Below are 12,503 nucleotides of genomic sequence, written 5' to 3' on the forward strand. Positions count from 1 at the left end.
ACCTAGGAGCTAAAGGCCAGCATGGGATACACAGTGAGTTTCAAGCCAGTCTGGTATAAATGAGCCCTTGTGTCAAAAACCTGTTTATAGAAAGAGCTTGTTAGAGACCCTGGGAGTAACCTCAGCAGCGCAGGAAGTGTTAATTCACAGACCACGCACCCTTCGCCTCAGCAACTGACCATTACAGCAGCTGCCTTCCCGTGGCTGCGCCTAGCCCACCGGGGTGTCTGCTCTAGCCGCTATGGTTTTCTGTATCTGTCTGTCCTTCTGGGAGGGAGGTCTGCCCTCTGATCCCTCTTCAAGAGACCCAATGACAACATCTGATTTTTCGCTTTGTCTAGTTTATTCCTTCTCTTTCCTTTTTCTTTTCCTTGTTTGAGACAGGCTCTCACACAGCACAAGCTGGCCCCAAAGTCACTCTGTAGCCAACAATAACCTTGAACTTCTGACCTTTCTGCCTCTACCAAGTGCTAGGATTAAAGACTTGTGTGTCACCGTGTCCAGCGTCTGAGCCCAGGGGCACATGCCTTGTAGGCCAGCATTCTACTGATGGAGCCATGTCCTCTGCTTCTTATTCAGCTTCTTGCCTGATAGTTAGTAGAGTCAGGTTTTTGTTTGGTGGTGCTTGCTTTCTTGATGCATGGCATCATGTACCCAGACTGGCCTCACCTAAGTAGCCATGGATGACCTTGAACTCCCCATCCTTCTACCATACCTCCCAAGTGCTGGGATGTTTTCCTGTTCTTGGCTTACTTGTTAAGTCTTAATTAATGTCTTCAAGCTCCTTCCAAGCACTCGCCATCAGTGTGGCTTCTGTATTCTTCCTGCCTGTTGTCATTTTACCAGCCAGAATATGAGCTCTGAGCTGCTCCCCCAGTGCCTAGGATAGAGCCTGCACCTACCAGAGATCTAGTGACTCTGGTGAGTGGGTTTTTCCTTCTTATCTTCATTCATCCCTGAAGCTAACAAGATAAAATCTCATCCAGTACAACTTAATATGATGTGATTTGATGTAATCCTACCTATTGGTGGAAGCCATTTAATAAAGTAAATTAATTTGGTGGACTACGTCGCCCTAGGGCAGTGCTTTCAATCTCCACGGTTTCACAGCATGGATAGAAAATAAAATGTGTTCATGCAATACGGTTATCGAATGAACCGAAGGCTCTCCTCTCAAACACCCCAGGCCTCAATGGCTAACTTCACTTGCCGGTGAGAAGGCTCAGAGGAGTAGGGGCGACTGCCACCAGGCCTCACGACTTGAGTTTGCTTCCCCATAGTCTGCATGGTGGAGGGAAAGAACTGACTCTTGAAAGTTGTCCTCTGGCCTCCATAGGCATCTATATGTGTGTACACACACACTCACAAAGATGCAGGGAGGGAGATACAGGGAAAGAGGGGGAAGAGGGGGGGAAGGAGAGACAGGAGGGAAAGAGGAAGGGAGAAGGACTGAAGAGAATGATGTGGTAGTCAAACCATCAAGTGGTCTCCAGAGACTGTGAACCTAAGACCAAGAAGGAGAGAAAGACGGTCAAGACTCAATACTGTGGAGAAAAGATCTGCCCTGGCTGTGGTGACAGAGGCTGAATTAGCTCTTTTGGGGGTGGAAGCAGGATGATCAGAAGTTCAAGGCCAGAGTTGGCTTATACAGCAAATGTGAAGCCAACCCAGGTTATAAGAAAAAAGAAGTAACGAAAGAAATAGAAAAAAAAAAAAAAAAACCTAAACCATAGCCTATAGCCTATACAATCCCATGGCCAAGCAAATCCGTCTCCAGTGATGTGGCCTCATCTCTCCTATTGGTCTCCAGTATATAATGCTCCACCGGGTGCTGTTTCCCTCCCGCATGTCCGATTACCGGAGTTCTATCCACCAGTCCCCTGCAGCCCAGCGTCCCAGCCATCCCAACACCAGTCCTCGCCTGAGCTGCTGGGCGGTTGATCCACAACACTGGGTTAGCTGTGACTGGGTGACTGGGTCCAACCTTCAGGGCTGAGGTGAAACACCACGCAGGCCAGACAGGTCAGGGGTTGTGCTGGCCGCAAGACTGCCAATGGGAAGGTTAGGGGCATGGGTGTCTTGGTCCTCCTCATTCCACTATTCAGCTTAAGCTCGCGTGCTAATAATAAAACTGATAACTTACTGGAGGCGATAGCTGACTCAGCGGAGAGTCTATGTGCTCTGTACTGACAACCAGATGGTCCTTAATAAAACATTAATAAAGCAAAAGCAGATGGCATTTAATAAGGGTTCATATAAGCCTGTCTGGGAGCCAGAAAGCATTTTTTCTCCACTGCCTAATACTAGGGAATTTTAAGACAAGTTATAAAAGAGAAAATCGGCTCTAAGCCATGAGGAAAATGTTTTCGATTGTTGCAGACATTGGATAATGAAAGATTTTGAGTGTAATTTCTTCCCAGATTTTTTAACTGTAGCATGATTGTTGTTTAGAGCAATTCACAAGACATAGCAGAGCTTTTACTGCTCTCTTGAAACTCACTCTAAAGCCATGCTATTCCTTTCTTCCTACTGTTGCAGAAAACCCAATGTCTAAAATTCATAGTAACTTTTTTTTTTGGTTGTTCATTTGCCTACTCTTGTCGGTTTTGTCTGTCTGTCTGCTGATTGGCTAGTATTTTCTTTTGGATTTGTTGTTCTATTTGTTTGGGGAGATAGTCCTGCTAGAGTGTAGGCTAGCCTTGAACTCTTGACCTTCCTGACTACTATGGTCATAAGCACTTACTATCAGCCCAGTCAAAATGATGTACATTAATTTCGAGATAGGATACAATAAATCATTTGACTAGATCACATGGGCTGCTTTAGGAGTCACTATCAGAGAACTGCAGAGCTGAAGAGCTGGGTGAGGTGTCACAGGCTGGTGGCCCCACCGTTCAGAACCCTGAGGGAGACTGAGAGTTCAGGGCTAGACTTGGCTACATAAAGAGAATGAGTCCACGCCGGGCACCACAGGAAGATTCAGTCTTAAAACCAAACCAAACAAACAAACAAAAAACTGTGCACAAAAACCAAACAGAAGGAATAACCTGTTTTGAATAGATGAATCTTCATCAGCTGAAAATTAAAAGGCTGGAGATTGTAGTTTATATTTAGATGTTTGATTCATCCCAGTCTACCTATCAGGCAGAAGTCTAAAGTTCAATTACGGACTGCGGTGGCCTGAGTTCAAACTGCCAGGTCCTATCCAGATGCCATCGCTGCCTTTTTCTTGTTGCTCTGTTTTCTCCTTTGCAGACAGGCTCTCCTCTTAGCTCTGTTTTCTCCTTTGCAGACAGGCTCTCCTCTTAGTCCATCCACCCTTGGAACGTGCTTTTCTGTTCAGGCTGGCCTTGTGTCTGCATGGAGGTGCACTCTGCCTGTGTGCACGGGTGTGTGGGGCTCAAAGGTTGACCTGAAGTGTCTTCCTCCAGCACGCCCCACTTCATTTATTGTGGAAGATTCTCCTTTGGACCCTGGAGCTTGCTGCTTCGGCTTGTCTACCTGCTAGTTCTCCCGAGGCACCTGGCCCCACCTTCCAAGTGCTGGGCTCAGCTGGCTGCTGTGTCTGCTCTCCTTTTTTGTGGCTGTCGGGGGTCTGGATTCCAGTCCTTACATTTGTGTGCCAAGTTCTTTACCCACTGAATCGCCTCCCCAGGCCCTTGTTTTGTTTTTGAGGCTGGGTTTCACGTAGTCCAGTGTAGCGTCTAATTTAATATGGTCGGCCTTGAACTCCTGGTTCTTTCGCTGCCACATCCCAAGTGCTGGAATGATAGGCACCACCGTGCTGTTTATTTGGAAGGAGGTTGGAGCCCAAGAGTTTTGCATGCCAGCCAAACCCTCTCCCAACTGAGCTGCATCCTTAGACTAACGCTGATGTCTTGCTGTAAGTGTTGCATAGGACTTCTCCAGGAAATGTTTACATCTCGACTAGTTCTAGTTCCTGGAGGGAGTGTCAACACTCTCTGAGGGGTGAGCTTCGGGATGAGAAGGAAGAGATGAGAGGTGAAACCTCATGAATTCTTAAGCCCGCCTTCTTGCCTGGTATGGATCCTTCTCATTAAGGTCCTGATCCAAGGCTGGTCTTTGTGAAAGATGTTTATCCGCAGCTCTTTCCTTCCGGGAGAGGATTCCTGGGTTCTTTTTCAGCTCTTGGAGCAAGCCAACCTTGTAGCTGTTATAGGTGTGTTTGGGATGGGGACCTGACTTTCTTTAAGTGTCTGGAAAGTCCTCAATGCTGTTTGCAAAACTGAATGAAAATCCAGGGCTTGGCCATTAATAAACACAGTTACTATTTATCAAGACACCAGTGAGTGTCCAGCAATGGGGCCCAGTGACCTGGGAGCTGGGTGGTGTCATCTCTACTTTACAGATGAGGAAACCGAGGCTTGTAGGATGGAATGAGAGTCAGACTTAACACTGGTGCCACTTCAAAATCCATAACAAAGCCTCATCTCAACCAGCTGCTCGCACTGGCATTAGCTTCTGAAGGCACCTGGGCTTTTCTTGTTTCTAGTGTGAAGAAGGTGGCCATTGAAGGTGAAGAGCAAAGCCACTTGAAACGGGAAGACCCCGAGTGCCCACTTCCTGCTGGGTGCCTAGATTTCCCCCAGAAAAACCAGGCTCACTGTGAACTAACGTGTGCAGTCCTTTGAGGAGAAAAAGAAAAGCACGAAGATTTCAAAGTGTGATAGCAGGAAAAAAAGTCTCCGTCTTTACCAGCAAAGAAAAACAAACAAACAAACAAACAACAACAAAATCCTTCTTTGTGCACTCCAAGGTGCTTAGGTGAAAGGCATTCAGCTACCAGGGCGTCACCTCTTCCATTGTCCACACTAACAGATATATCTGGCTGGTGTGTTTAAAGAGCAATCAGGATGTCAAGATAATATTTTCTTGCCAGATTGCTTTTTCCATTGCAATTAGCCTTTTATGGACCTTACCAAACAACAACTATGTACCCAATTCCTTCTGCCTCCCTCCGATTATAGCTTTATTGGTAATACATTGTTCTAGATGAAAACACCACTTCCTTGCCTAGCATAGCTGTGGTGTCCTCTACATCCCAGCTATCCTTTAACCAGGCAGAGTAGTAAGAAAAGATTGTTTTGTAGAAAAAAGACTGTTTATACAGGCTGAAGAAATCTTATTTAACTGAAATCACCCCAGCTGTCTGGGCTCTTCCAGATGCCCAGGAAAAGGAAGTTGTCTAAGGCTTCTTTGCCCTCTGAGGCATTTTGTAGCTGAGTTTGCTGCTTTATTGGGTTTGCAGACAAACAAGCAGGCAAGCAGTTAAGTAAAATATTGAGGCAAGGTCTCACTGCTGCTCTGGCTGGCTGGAACTCATTATGTAAACCAGGCTGGCTTACAGAGATCCACCTGCCTCTTTATCTTGAATGCTGGCATTAAAGGCATGTGCCTACACTTGGTCTTTCCAGCCTTTGCATTCATTAGGGACTGTGAGTTTGCTGCACGCTAATTGTGTTTTTGGCCTCTTGTTAATCTGCTTTTTTGTTATAAGGGTTCTGACTATGGACTGAGGTGGTGGAAGGGATCTTTAGTCTCCTCTACAGCCCATGGTGCATCCTTAATAAACAAGATTCTGGTGAGGCCTTCCTAAATCATAAATGCTGGCTATACTCCACTGTGAGTACTGAACATAATGACTGCCAAGAACAACAGGACCAGGGAAGCTCGCGTAGCTCTGAGTTGTGTTACTCAGAATCCAACATCTGCTGGATGACCATTGTTGTTGTTACAGGTTTCTTCAGTGCTGATACTGGTTTGCACATGAATAGACAAAACCAGGAATTTCTACGTGTGTTTAGTGAAAATAAGAACTACATTGAAATCTTACGAAAAGTCATTGCAATTTCCCCAGTGGAGAGGCAGAATTCTGTATTTTTTCAAAATTCAGACTAGTTAGCCATGTGACCGCTTGAGCAGGTGGGAATTTGAGGAGGAGTATGTCCAAGAGTGCTAGCTTCTACCATGTGACAACTCAGCCATTGTCACCACCTAAGACCCAGAAAGTTCTTAATAGCTATGGAATCTGCTAGACCCTTGATCGTGGACTACTATAAACTGTGAAAAAGAAACTTGGGTGGATCATAAGCCATGCAGTCTACAGTGTATCGTTACAGTATCCTGAAGGGATTAAATATTGGTGAAGCTATCCTATAGCTTTCAGACCAGGCCATCAGCCATTAGCAGCCAAAGTCCTTGGAGGGACCCCAGTTAATGCCATACGGAACTGAAAGATTGTGTATCTGCCCAGCCCAAAGCCCCAGCCTGTAAAACTGGGAGGCATAAGAAAATGACATTTCAAGCTACAGAGTTTGGGACCAGCTTGTCAGGAAGCCATCTGGGACCTCAGCTTACTCTGGGGTAGACAGGGGATTACTTGGTAAATAGTAGGGTGAATGGTAGACCTGCAACCTGAAACAGTTTACATGATTCTTCTGAGAAGCAAATACTTGCCAACAATATCGGCTCTGAGAGTGTCCCCACACGCCTTCTTCCCAAAGGAACGCGCTGACGATGGTCTGAGATTAGAATCCTATACTTTGTTTTGATGGTTGCATCTGAGATCTTCAAGAATCCTAGTTAATAACAGCAAGAATCACAAGTGTAATTTAAAAATTAAAATATGGGTGTGGGGAAATTGTGGGGCCAGGTGAGCTGTGCAAGGGGGGGGGGAGAAGGAGGTGGCTAGAGCAAGAGTAAGATTGCGACATGTCCAGACCCCATCTTGAGACTGGCAGGAGTGAGGACTGCCCCATCTCTGTCCTGGGCCTGCATGTCCTGGTGCGCATAGCCTATATGACCCTCACCTCTGCCACCCTTGAGGTGGTCATGCAGCCTGGTGGCCAGGTTTCAGGTTAAACTTTCCTCTCTCTGTGTAAAGTCATGTCCAGCTAGCCCCTGGAATTCCTCTCCATGCAAATGAAGCATTCCCAGGCCCTCAGCCCCAGCCAACGATGTACACCCACCCTGAAAACCCCCACCCACTCCCCAAGGTTTATATAGTCCTATTCTCTCCCAATAAAGATAGCGGTTTCATGGAGAACAGCCTCGGAGAAGGCTGTTTCTCCCACATTCACCACAGACCAAGGTCCAGTGCGACCCACCCGACAGGTTAGGATTTATTCCTTTCAGTCCCGCCAGGTGCACAGCGGCGTCTGGAGGACCTGAGCGCAGAAACAGACACAGGCCCGCAACAGACAGGAGATGGCTCTGTGGTTAAGAGTGCAACTTGTTCTTGCAGAGGACCAGAGTTCGGTTCCCAGGGCCCACGTTCTGCATGCTGTGTTCTGTGGCCGAGTTAAACTCTTGGCCATCACTTCCCAGTTTGGGTTTTGCTTGAATCCCAAACTGGTTGTGAGGATTAAAGGAGTTTGTGTTTACCTGTAAAGTGCCCAGAACCACACCCAGAGATGGTACCTCGATAGGGCCACCTGTATATCAGCTGTCAGGGTCTCCCTCCGGCAGCCAATGAATAGCCACTACACAGGGTAGAAAGAGGGAAAAGTTTTGAAGGCACCAAATAACCACTGCTTCCAAAACTCACGTAGTCATAATTTTACGTCATGACCTAGTTAGCCCGACGGGCCCTCAGGGTGGAGACTGCTTGAAAGGTTAATGCCCCAGGTCACGAGGCAATAAACGGAGAGCAATCAAGTTGACACTTCTCTTACTTGACTTGGTGAGGCTGGAAGAGAACTCCTGAGACGGGTAAGTTACAAAGAACAGAGGTTTTATTTCTTACAGCGCTGGACACTGAGAAGTCCACAGGCAAAGCTGAATTAGATAATCCTTTTGCCCAGTCATTCCAAGACGGGGGGTAGAAGGAAAGGGAAGGGACGGGCAGGTGGGATGGGGAAGGGATGCTGAGCTCCTTCGATCAGAACCAGTTTCCATGGTAACCAACCCACTCTGTCAACGGTGTCTCTGAGGGCAGAACTTCAGGTCATAACCCCCTCTTAGCAGCGCCCCTCTCAGCACTGGGCATGGACCCTAGGGAGCATGTTCAAACCATGGCATTAGCCAAAGGACCAACGAAACAGACCGTGAAACTCCTGATCGGGCTAGAATACCGATTCTTCTTTCCCTTCAGCACCTAGTCACATGGGCAGAGGACCAGCTTTGAGGATGAGCTTAAGCCAACTGCCCAGATCAGAAGGCAATGGACACCGAAAACACTCTTCATCCGTTTACATGGCTTACGGTGCTAGGAAAGAAATCTGAAACCGGAGAACTTAGGAAGACCACCCCATGTGAAGGAACAAACAAGACAGTTCATTTTCCTAAATTTTTTTTTTTTTTATTATAGACATGTGTGGGCACATGGGCATGTACCCCTGCACAAGTGTTGCTCACAGGAGAACGTGTAAGACTCAGTTCTTCCAACGTGTGAGTTGTAGGACTGAATTCGGGTGGTCAGACTTGGGGGGGGGGGCACCTTTCCACGCCGGCCGTCGCACCAGCCAGTTTTTAAATCCAAGCATAATTTGCTGTCTATTAAGTGGTAAGTTTCAGGTTTGGAGCTGGACGCTGTCGGCACTAGTTTTTCAAACGCTATTTCATTTGGGGGATCCTTAAATCTTCTACCTCCCTTCCAGCCCCAACCCCAGGAAGGGAAAAAGAAAGTTACAAGGGAAAGGGGATGAAGCCTTCTTTACTTCTTCCTGCTGGGTAGGATCCTAGGATTCTTTTTGGGGCCAATATCCACTGTCAGGGAATCCAGAAGTCCAGGCGACCTGCAAACAGCAAAGGCGACAGCAGGACGAACCAGCGGCAAGGGGTCCTCCTCCTGCTCCTCCATGTGACTGCCTTCTTTCTCTGGCTATCATATTACACCCCTCAAAGTCCTCAGACTCAACTAACTCCACCTGGCAGAGCCCTCTCAGAGCCTGCACAGGCAAATAGCCTGCTGCTGTGGACAATCTGAATCAGTCCCCTATCCTACACCTGGGAGCAGAACAAAACCATGTTTACATCTACAGCAGGACACAACGAACAAAGACTCAGTTACTGTCCTCTATGAGATGAAGCCTTGGGGAAGAGAGTATTGTACATATGTATAGGAGAGTGATGGCTGTTGGAGCAAAGGGGGATCATAGGGTAGGAAGGAACCACAGAGGGTCGCTGTGGGCCCTGGTAGTGTGGATAGTTAGAAGAGGTTTGAGGTTAAGCGTCTAAAGGAGACTCCAGCTCTGTAGCCAGGCTCCTCCCCACAGGCAGCCTCAAAATGCTCTACTTTCTGTGAGTGCAAATCAGGAGGTTGGGGGGACAGTGGGAAGATTTCCTTTTTCTGCACAGGAAAGAACATCCTATAGATTGTCTCAGAGGGTGCAAAGGTCTGCTCCAATCCCTTTCCTCCATTTACCAAGCACCTGTGGGTGAGAGAGAGCCTTGGTTCTGCCCTCAGAGAGCTTTCCCTCTGGCTCAGCTACTCACAACACCAAGCTCCAAGCGGGTGCAAGGCTTCGTGGAAGAACTGGAAAGCCACCCTGACAGTTCACACCCTACTGGTGGCTGGACAGACTGGCGAGCCAGGAGTCGCCTCAAAACCAGGGGTACGGGGGAAGGGGGTTGGGAGGGATGAAGCATCTGTGGCCCGCACACCACAAGCTCATCCCCGTCTCCCTCCCCTGAAGCAGAGGCTCCAGGCAAAGCGTGACCCGGGAGGTTGGTGAGCTCCCTGGTGTCCCCGGAAGAGAGGCGGTGTCCGGTCAGCAGCAGCCTCGCGCTCTGCCTTGAGCTCCCTGACCAGCTCCTTTGCGCATCTTGTCAGGATCCCGGGTCCGGGTTCAGCCACGCCTCCGCCTCCGTCTCCCAGCTTGCGGCCTAGCTGGAGCTCCCAGGGGCAGGACCGAGCAAAGGTCCAGGCCCGCCCTGCTGCTCTCCCTGTGTGTCCCGGGAGCGCGCGCCTGCAAGACCCGAGCGCGTGCAGGACCGAGCGGCGGCGCGCGGGTAAGTGACAGCGGGCGCCAGCTGCGGTTTCCGCTTGCGTTCCTCTCCTCCTCCGCCAGCTGTGGCGTCCCGGCCCGGGGCAAAGCGTCTACGTCCCCTTGCTCTGGGGGACCTCCTTGCTCCCTCCTGAGGCCGGCGATTGGTATAGTTGCCCCCCCCTTCTCCCACCCTCCAGCGGGGACAGCTGCTCCCTCCCACCCAGAGTCCCATTTCCGCCGGTCGCTATCCCATCCTTGCTCCTTCCCAGCATGCTCGTGACCATTCCTGTGGTCCTGGAATGTGGCAAGTGCAGCTGGTGGCCCCCAGACCTCATCATGCCCCCACCAGATCCCATGTATCCATCCTTTGTCTTCTAATCTCTCTCGGCTGTGTGGAAGGATCAAGGCGCGTGCCCGTGCGGGAAGGAAGGCCAGAGACAGGCAGAGGCAGGTGTGAGCCCCCCCTGTTCTGGGGTAACTGATTGAAGCTCCGCTCCGCCCAGAGGCCTTTTGCCTCAGCCCAGAGTGGGGGCTTGGGGAGGGCCTTTTCATGCCTGCACCCCTCAGGGAGAGACCGTGGGCAGCAACCAGGCTTTGCTGGAGCCTGAACAAAACAGCCAGCCCTCCTCTGGATGGGGCTCGGAGAGAAGTGGAGAAGGATGTATCAGAACAGCTGGACCCAGAAGGCAATCAAGCCCCATGCAAAGTTGAGAGTAGAAGGGAAAGACCTGGGAGGTTGGAGGAACAGCATCCAAATGTACAATAAAATGACTCCTCCTCAGCATCCATCGCCCGCGAGTGCTTCCTACAAAGGAACGCTTCGGGGAGAAGCTGGACCTGGACCTCTGATTAGAAAAGTGACACAGACTGCCTGCTCAGGTCCCTGAACTCCATAGAAAATTAATTAATTTTTTTTTTTTTTAAGATATCATTCCCTCATGAGGGCCAGGCTGGTCCTGGATTTGTAATTCTCCAGCCTCTGCCTTTCTAGCTACCGGTACCCAGCAGTCTACCTCTTTTTCTAACCTCTGTTCCATTCTTTTCCACTCTGCCTCCTAAATGCCCTTCCTGCTTGTTTCAGGCTCATGCCTACCCTCCGACCATCCTTTGTTTCTTGATTTCATACACTATTGTCAAAAAGATATGTTTTTTTTTAGGCAATGGCTTTGTCGCCACCCTAACTGAAGTTGGCCTTCCCAGACACGTCTTTACCAAATGAATCATGAGCAGCTAAATTAAAGAAGGAAACACCGGCCAGGAGTCAGGAGAGCAGGGTGCTCAGAAGCACCTGCTCTGGAGTCAAGGGGATCATCTCGGCTCAGGACTAATTCTCTTTGTGGACTTCAAGGTCCACTAGTCAAAGCTACTGGTATTTGGACCTGTTGGTTTTTTTGCTCCTTTCGGCAAGGGGAATGTGGCTTGTCAGTGACTTAGAGGGAGGTCTGTGCTCTGGAAGACCTGAGTCTACGTGGGAAACAATTTTGATTGCATCTCTTCCCAAATCCTTGCTAAATGGTCAGGAAGCAGCAGTCATTCAGTGGCCATACCGGGAAGAGGGTGGTATTGGCTGCTTTGTGCTCTGGAGAACATCTGCTGGGTCTGTAGTTGACCGTGATGATAGAGTTGTCTTGGTTTTGCCATGGTTTGTGATACAGTGCCCTCGACTCATGTGGCCACCCTGTGGCCCCATTTGTGTTCAGCCAGGGAATGCAAGTTCAGCTCTCAGCGGCACCAGGCTGGCCCCTCTGTTTCTCAAGATCTTGGGGGAATTACTTAACATTTCTGAACTTCAGTTTCCCCATCTGCAATGTGTTGAAAATGTTTGCTTCAGAGCTGTAATGGAGAGTAAATGAAGAAACACATAAAAGCATCTCACACGTAGCCAGGCAGAAAGCAGGCACCCAATCTGTGCCGGTCCTGGTCTTTATGTGGTATATTTGGTGTTGTGGTCTCTTCCTAGGATTTGAGGCTGTTTGTGGCAAGGTCAGAGATCTGAAGAAGCCTATCCTCCCTTTGGGAAGCAGAGACTGGAGGCTGTGGAGTTCAAGGCTGGCCTCAAGCTGTACATATATATGTATATATGTATGTATATATATATAGTCCCTCAAAATTCAAAGTCAAGTGTGCCAGTGACTGGACCAGACACACCCGTGCAGCAGTGATGGTGATCTCTCATGCAACCATCACCTTAGCTGTTCCTTTTCAGATTCCTTCTTCCCAGAAGTCAGTGGCCCCCGCTGACCTTGCTAACTATGGAGGTTTTCTTGCTTTTTTCTTTTCTGAGGAGTCTGCTGCCGCCTTTACCACATTCACACTTATGTTCTAATCTGCTTTGTCTGGGAAACCAGCCAGCCAGCAGGTGAGGGAAAGCTTGTCAGTATAATTCTTAAGCTCTGGGCAAGCGTGCAGGAGTTGTTCCAACCATGAAGCTCAGTGGCTTTTTACATGCATAGCTGTCAGGTACTTCCAAGCTGGAGCATTACGTAAATTTTAATTTAGAACCTGACTTATGGTTAGTCGAGGCTTACCTGTGTTTCTGGGTATCTGACAAGG

At 48.9% G+C, this 12,503-nt stretch overlaps 1 protein-coding gene across 4 annotated transcripts in view; it reads left to right on the forward strand.

Moving 5' to 3' along the window:
• The first annotated feature begins 9,319 nt into the window (after positions 1–9,319).
• Positions 9,320–12,503, forward strand: part of Gsdme (gasdermin E) — a 56,853-nt gene continuing 53,669 nt past the window's right edge. The window contains exon 1 of one of the 4 annotated variants that reach the window (XM_021631080.2): positions 9,320–9,972. The gene's annotated coding sequence lies outside the window, so the exon portion shown is untranslated. The other 3 variants (XM_021631079.2, XM_060380024.1, XM_060380022.1) reach the window with 3 other exon arrangements.

This window comes from Meriones unguiculatus, chromosome 3, assembly GCF_030254825.1.
Source record: "Meriones unguiculatus strain TT.TT164.6M chromosome 3, Bangor_MerUng_6.1, whole genome shotgun sequence".
NCBI classification, from domain to species: domain Eukaryota; kingdom Metazoa; phylum Chordata; class Mammalia; order Rodentia; family Muridae; genus Meriones; species Meriones unguiculatus.